Source organism: Diadema antillarum, unplaced genomic scaffold (genome assembly GCF_040938485.1).
Source record: "Diadema antillarum isolate AM-2024a unplaced genomic scaffold, OU_Dant_1.0 seq00000690_RagTag, whole genome shotgun sequence".
Classification (NCBI taxonomy): Eukaryota; Metazoa; Echinodermata; class Echinoidea; order Diadematoida; family Diadematidae; genus Diadema; species Diadema antillarum.
Window position 1 is genome coordinate 551603 of NW_027271595.1, and position 8836 is coordinate 560438.

Genomic DNA, 8836 nt, shown 5'->3' on the forward strand with positions numbered 1-8836 from the left:
GCCCTTTATTTTCTATCGTAGTTAGCATTACCTCGAGGTTTTGCTAACTGCATGTAGGTGTGAACGGCATCGAAGTTTTGTCGTGGTTAGGGGAAGGAATTTTTGCGCTCGTAGTTAGTATAACTACAAGTTTTTGGATAGGTGTAGACATGGCTAATGTTACATTTGACACGCGCGACGCGATGCACGGTGCGAAGCAATTTGCGCAATGTCCAGGGATGCCAAGTTCGAAAAATTTTTATGAGTGAGATTTTCATGACTCAACGTCTCAGCGCGCTCATGTGCGCGTGAGCGAGGGTGTGGGAGGGGTTAGTATGGAGCTTTTTACTTATTTTGAAAGACAAAAAGGAAATATACCTTCAATTGCAACTATCACTTTAATCCTTTGAGCTATGCTCATTGTTAATAGGCCCAAGTTGCAGATTTCACCCAATGCGTGAGAAAAATGGGTGCTAGGCCATGCGTGAGATCGTGAGACGAACCCTAAATGCTTGAGTCTCACGCAGAATGCGTGAGACTTGGTAGCTCTGAATGTCAGAATTGTTTTTATGACGTCAAAATCGCTTTGTTAGGAATTGGTACATTTTCGGAGAGACTGTATGAGCAGTGCGCATGGAAAATGATACATTTTCGGAGTGACTGTACGAGCAGTGCGCAATGTCAAAATTGCTTTGTGGCGTCACAATTGTTTTGTTAGGAATTGTTACATTTCACAGACTGATGGTTCAAAGCTGCGCACAATTTCAGAATTGCTTTGTGACATCATTTTGCAAATAGTATGCTATTTGCAAAATGTCATCACAGAAGTGACGTCATTTTGCAAAGAGTACTTTATGGACTGTCAACTTTCTGAAATAGCTGAAAATACCTTTAATCACGTGAAGCTCTTTCAACCAATTATCAGAGGATAAATTTTTGATACAAAATATAATAACAAATATCCTGCTTCTTGATTGGCTGTTGCTATACGGGAAGAGATCATTTACATTGCAGAAAGCGTTGAATTGATATATACATCTTTTATAAGTTGAGCCATTTAAGACACCACAACTTGGGAAGACCTCGAGAGTCGCTCTCGAAGGGTAGCCAACAAGCTGTTCCTAATTCTACGAACCTAACAAAATTATACAATCGCTGGTTTCTAGACATAAAACACTTGCAAATTCACGTATAGATACACCCGCCTTGACAAGAATCAGAGCGCAAATCAAGTTTGCTTTTTAATGTAACGGTGCAGTCGTCATCTAAAATGTATATCAATACGCGTATTAAATGTATTAAATAAAACACATCGATTAAGTTTGAGGAAAACACAACATTATTGATCTGAACTGCAGTGTATAGGGTAGGGCGATAGTGTCTCTTGGTCACTATGGATTAAGGCAGTGTGTTTAAGGGGGTCCACTTTATTTTAGGGGTCAGGAATAACTGTTCAATTTTAACCTCCAGTCAGAGAGACATTTGACCACAAACATAATTAGTGATAGGGCCAACAGCATTTTTGCTAGACATGCTTAGTATCATAATTACTGTATTATGATTACAGTTGTCAAAACAACGACAAGATCTGCATGAATGTTTATTTCAAGTTGACAAATCACAAGATAGCTGGTGACAGAAGTTGATTGTTGTTGTTACTTTTCGTGTTTTCTTCTTTTTTGGGGGGGGAGGGGTTGTTTGGATTTTTTCTGGTTTAGTGAAAGAAGCACTATAATTAAAATTTAATGTCTGGAGGTTAGAATCGTTAGTGGTGAGAATCTCCTGGGGTATTTTGTGAAGCGTTTTTGTCAAATATTTTTCTGACAAACTTTTATAAGCTACTGAAATCCTTGCATCTGACTGGCTGAGAGCAAATTTGTCCGACATATTTGTCACTGTATGTTCCCTGAAAAATGTTTCATGAAAATGCCCCCCCCCCCCCCGCCCGCAGTTTCTTTTCTACGACCACCGTTGAGGGCGCTTGTGAGTGCGGTCCCTCGCCCTTGCCAGGTCCATGCACAGAGTTCTAGTATTACGCAGGTGGGTCCATGCATATTATGGACTGCAGTCCCTTGAATGTATGAATGATTCTAGCTTGTTTTTGGTGACATGTAACACAGTTATATAGCTACAATTACCCAGCACAGAATTGATTGTATGACGCCCGAAACAGCATTCAGCGCACTCCACGAGCAGAGTACCAAGTAATTGTATAAAACTGGATTTACACGCATTTTAACATGGCCCATCCGTATTAGTGTTCAAGTACTACAATAAAAAATGGTAATTTAACTCTGGCTGTCCGTCTGTTCAAGCACGGCTTATAACGGCGGCCCTCTGCATTATATGTATATATTATATATTGTACTGTGAATCAAGTCATTATTGGCCATATAAACATTTTGTATGTTATTCAACGTTTCATTTGTCTTTATATACAAAATATGACTTACTATGTAATATGTCAATAATTTTCAGAATTGTATTTGTGTAATTGAACCTGCCTTTGTTATCTTTGTATTCTGAAAGAAAATATGAAATGCAGAAAATAAAATCTTTTCAAACAAACAAAAAGACATAATACAATATATAAAATATATTCACACCGTCATCTCGCTTTAAAAGGACCTGCAGTGTGGCTTGGGTTCAAACTTGTGATAATATGGCATCATGTCTTGACATTCCTAATAGATTACCATGACACAGTACTCGCAAAGGTCATTGTATGATATTGAAATATCTATCATCAGAGTTATATACGTAGGGATTGGCCCCTCTTTTATGCGTGCAGCTCACAATGGAACCCTCCCGCATTATCGATTTACAACAGTCATGAACCAGAACAACATATTCCAACAGCCATCACTGAATATTTTTCAGGATATATCCATACATAATGCGCCGAGTTGTTTTGTTGGGGCTCTTTCATCGACTGCCACAAACTCTTGCTTGTAACAATGGAACGGCAAAGCGATATAAGTGGCTACTTTTTATGTACATTAAAGATTTCTCTCGGTATTTTCTACAAAATTACAAGCTATTCTGTCATTACAACTGATTGCCAGTGGTGTACATAAAAGAGGTATATGATATATCAGTCATCCCCTTTTGCACACTGTATACATTATAGTTGTACAAAATAGCTTAACTGCCGTGAGGTTCTGTTGGTTGGTTGTGTGTGTGTGTGTGTGTGTGTGTGTGTGTGTGTGTGTGTGTATAAATATGATATGAGATTCCAAGCATTTGTTACATGAATCTTTAGTGTTGTTAGATTTATATTTCGATACCTTTCCGCTGAACAAATGTTATGGCCCGAATTCACGAAGGTGGTACAAAATAATGAAACCATGGTTTAAACCATGGACAAAAACCATGGAGCGCCAAGTGTCGCACGGAATATTTCGTTACGAAATTAGATCATTTCGTCGACAAAATGACCGTTTCGTTAACGAAATTATCATTTCGTGGAGGAAATGTTCATTTAGATACAAAATGTTATAATTTCTCTACAAAAAATGACTGATTTCGTAACGAATTTTGATATTCCAGGCGACACTTGGCATTCCATAGTTTTTGTCCATGGTTTAAACCATGGTTTCATTTGTACCACCTTCGTGAATTCTGGCCAAAGAGGCGCCAGGTCACCACTTTAGGGGGAAGATTATTTCAATTCGACCTGTACAGACAAAAACTGCATCTGATTATTGCGAACAATCACACAATATTGACATGGCATGATGATATGATTATGATCTGTATCAATATGAGAACCATGAGAAATTGTGTAATTTCATCATTTTTCCTATAATAGGCTGTGGTCAACGTTAACATAGTAATATCATTGCCGAGGTCCTAAACTCTGGATTTCATTGTTCCACATCACACTGATAGTACATGATCTTGAATACTTTATAGGATGATGGATGTAAGACTACTGATAACTGGCGGGGAGGGAACATTCCACCCGAAGGGTTTGAAATGCTATTGAGGGAGGTTATAAGTCCCGAGACAAAGTCAAGGGACTTATAGCCTCCCGAAATAGCATTTCAAACCCTGAGGCTGGAACGTTTGGTACATGTTCCCGACAGCAAAAGTCATCATCTGTTATATTTTATGGGTTAGTCAAATACGTAAAATACGTCAACGACAACCACCAGCACAACGCACTCGATCGCTCCCTCGCGCATAGCCAAATTCACTGTGCGCGCGCGGTCCTATAGGCCTTCGGTCATTTTATTACGTGAAAATGTTTTCCCATGGGAGAACATTACAAGAATGTCCGCCCCGAATGTACCTCCATCACGTGACTGTGTTTAGCCGATCACTAACCGGTATTTGACTAACCCATTTAATATTACATTATATTGCCTAAATGCAGTTTTATTTCACCGAGGCCGAAAGGCAGAGTCGAAATAAAACTGCACTAATGAATATGCCTATATGAAGAATTTATCATCTATCATTATCACTAACATATAAATGTTTGCTATCATTTTATATCATCATCACCATCATCATCGTCATCAGCATCATCATCATCACTATCATCATCATTATCATCTTCATCATTATTTTTATTGTTATTATTGCTGAACAAACAGGGCAAGTTCTAGAGGAGTTTGGATTGAATGATTGAAAAGTGAGATTGAATTACACTATCAAAGTTCGCTTGTCGTACTATATACCATTCACCCTCTCTCCACCTGTGGTAATGTATTGAACATTGTTTGTGATCATATCGCATGCCTAACAGAACAATGTGTTACGCAGTGAACCGAGAGCATTGATTCTGTCGACACTGTTGTCCAATATCCCTGATCAACGCAAACAACCCGCGTAAATAGATATCATTATTATATTTCTCTATAATCGCCGGGTTCTATGCGTATCGGTGTCTTCAGTGTATAGGAGCTATATGGTGTTGATCAGATTGCACAGGCTGGTACACACAGATTCGCTGTCCCGAGACTGTCACACATGGTTGGTTTTCATTGTGGTTTAAAGGCATTATTTACCAATTTCAAAAACCTAAATAAATAATTGAATAAATGAATAAATAAACACATGTTATCTATTTCTAATTTCTGTCATTCCTCATTAATTCATGCATGGACTTTCAGTTTCATTACATCTTTTGTTATTCATTCGTTCTATAGAACAGTTTACTCCAGTTTCCCTAGATATTCATACAACTACACTGTACACTGTAGAGCCTACATTGTGTGCTGTAGCCTATGTATAATCGCAATCTTTAGGATGAAATATATTAAAATTTGTGACTTCACATTCCAAGAACATCGTGTATATGGAAAAAGTCAGAGTGTCATGATCGAGTGCTATAGTACCGAAACTTTGTTAGTTCTGCGATGCCAATGTTGTATAGGTCGTATGACGACATAACATAGCAAGACAAACACCGCGTTATCACGTGAGACGATGTTGCTATTTAATTATACGTTATTCATTTAAAAATACAATTGTATGAGGGATAATCACATGTAACTGTCTACACTTAGGTCACTGATGACAAATCGCTTGTCTATTAAAGCCCGTTTTATACTTTCACGGATCGCATCATGGATCATCCCGGACCCAATCCGTGGTAATCCGGCGTTTGAAAATTGAAAATTCCATATCCGTATAACCACCTATTGTGAATTTTAGGGAATGTGACGCCCCCTCCCCCCCACCCCCCCCCCCAAAAAAAAAAGGAAGTGACTGATTTAGACGTTGCCTTTTTGTTGGTTTCTTTCTTCTATATTTTTTTTTTCGAGAGCGGGCTTCGATGATCATAAGGCGTTGGTGACTCACTGTCTTTATTGGATTCATTTGCAGGTGCATTGGGATGGGTTCGGAGGTGGATCATTTTTGTTTGTGACCTTCGACTAAATCCACTTCTTGTCGAAGGGATCATAACACGTCTGTTGTCTTCAAAGTGATACGTAGGGCCCACACCTACAATGTATGTCCGTCACATAAATTTTGTAATCGTGCTGTTCATTGACGTATTGCAAAATACACGGAATTCTAAACCCGGATATGACTTCTCAGTGTCTATATACAAGGAGTGTCCCGGATGTATTTAGCCGCTAGCCTCTTCAAGGCCGATTCATTGTTTTTAATCCGAGAGCTCCAGGGGTCCGTTTCATGAAGTCGTCACATAAAAGTCTTGACATAAATCTGAGAATGGCCAAAGTGGCTATATTATAATAGACTCTCAATTTCACTTCATGAAGTCTCTCATTTAGTGTGTCTTTTTAGAGAAAAGACCCTCCAGACTTTCATGAAACGGACCCCGGGATGAAAAATACACGTCAGAGGAAGGAAGAGATCGCTATAACAGCGCTGATTACTACACGCTCGTCTAAATTGCCGTATCCTAGCTTTGCCTATGATACGGCGGGTATCACGTCTGAAGGGCTGTAAATTCAATCCTCTTACATGAAATGACAGTTAACTTAATGCCTCCATCTGGTGCACGGTGAAGCTTGATTTAATGCGATTATGAGCAAGGTCGACGTTAAATTCATAAATTATTAGTGTGATTTATTCTAAATTCATTTAGGTGTAATTGGTCTTTCGTCTATTTCTTTGAATGATGCGACTGTCGAATAATTGTACGCGATGACGCGGTGTACCTGATGATTATTCGTTTGTAGGTTAATAGACATTAATTCACATCAGACGTGCAAAAACAGAACAGCATCAACGAACATGGCTCACGAGGAGCCAAGAGCGAATGGTAAGGGTTTAAGAAACCTGAGGGAACGCTTTGTTTGACAATATTTTTTCCCAAGCCTTTGAAATATGGGCCAATAGGAAAAAAACACTCACTTGAACAAAACAAGTGGTAACAACTACAACGATGAAACGGATTAATGAGTCATGGGTGTTGCTAAGAGCATTGAAATATTGAATGCAGGGGCGGATCCAGGAATTCTTTAAAGGGGAGGGCGCAACTAATATTTCTGGTGCCACTTCCGGGTTTCATTTCTTTTTTCTTTTTATTTCTTTTGTTTTTAACGAAAAATAAAGGGGGTGGCGTGCGCCGGTTGCGGCCCCCCCCCCCCCCCCCCCCCCCCCTCTGGATCCGCCACTGGAATGGACAATAAATTGGTGAATGTTTCAGTCACACCCCCTTCCCAAACCCCCTTTGAAGGGTGGGGGTGAAAATCCGAACGCATGGACAGAAACTAAGCGAGCGCAAACCTCCGTCGAGGCAAGGTGTACATCATGGTCACTAACTAATAACCAGCAAACTCCAGGAAAACCCACGCGCACACACACACTCACGCACACACACAGATAACTTTTACAGTCATGAAGTAGAGCGGAGACGCACATGATTACGATGTCAAGGACTGAGGGGAGAGAGTAAAGAAAACAAATTTTACAACTCTCGAGGAACGAAGAAAAGGCCAGATATTGCAGACAGGCAAGGCCGAAAGGTAGCAATCAGGTTGCAAACATGACAAACATGAAAACTGTCTGGTCTGAATGAGGTCAATTCGCCTGACGGACAAAGTACGTTATTGTGTGATGCCCGATTTATTCAGCCTTTCTTTTTTAGGCGAAGTCCTTTTCAGAACGTATAGTAGGCCTACACGTCCATGCACCTGTTATGGCATGGGCTTTTCCCTCTCGGGCCATCAGTGACGGTTTCCGTGTAGAGACTCCTTTTCATGTTCAAGAAGACTTCGTAAAGATGTCAAATATGCAAATATGCAAATTAGACAAGCTGTGATCTCCTCACGAATCATCCACTATAGTTTGGACCATCGGAAATATCACAAACACAACATTTTGCCCGTCAATACATTTAGCAACACCAGCAGTCCCTATTCAAAAACAGTGAAAAAGTCGAGATATAAGTGTACCGCAGCTCATAGGAAATGATAAATATTCGAGGCTGAGGATACAGTTTCTTCGTTTGGAACTCATTAAAAAAAAAGAAAAGAAAAGAAAAGATGTCTAGGAAAGATGTGCTGGTGAACGAAAGACTTGTAAGGGATTATCAGTTGATGTAAATAAATCTCTGTAGACTCCTATTATTGTTTGGAAGCCATATAATGGCATTTACAACTTCTGGATTAACAATATTATGATGTGCTACTATGATGAAACTTTCTCAAATAAACTGTTCTCCCTGGTTTGACTTTACTTTTTTGAAATAGAAAATGGAATGAAGTTTCCGTTTCTAATTTTGATGATGATAAAATGATTAGGCTATAACAAGAGAGGTCAGCGAGCCAATTTGACTGGTGTACTATCTCATTTCGAGGGCAATGGCAATGCCAGAGGTATGGTCGAAATGATATTGTCCAGATTCCTAAGGCAGGCGACGCGTCCATGAAGGGTCATGTGGGCTGCTTAGGTCTGATGATTTTTTTTTTTCCCGGGTCCATTACGTCCTTTTCTGTCAGACTTGATACTCAAGTGATTTTGTAGGGAACATATATTCCAGAATATCATAAACATGCGATATATCAGGGCCTACATAAGAAAGAAAATATCCCACTTTGATATTTACAGGTTATTTGGCTTAAAGAGGGAAGAGGGATGAAATTTCTCCGTTGTACGTATAGAATCTATCTCATCTGGAGTCTTATTATTCTCCTCCGGGTTCAGAGGACCATATTGTTTAAGAGGAGTGGTACTTGAATGAAACGTGTTTCCTTGTTCAAGTTTACTGAAAAAAAACCCCAGCAACAGCTAGGGAGAAACCACACAAACAAAATGTTTCACCGAAATTGACCACTATCATCATTTCCTAAAAGCAAGAGAAATTAAAGTAATCCAGTGCTTATTTCCTTATAAATGCTATGTTAATTAGACTTTGCTCACCTGTTTTTTTCTT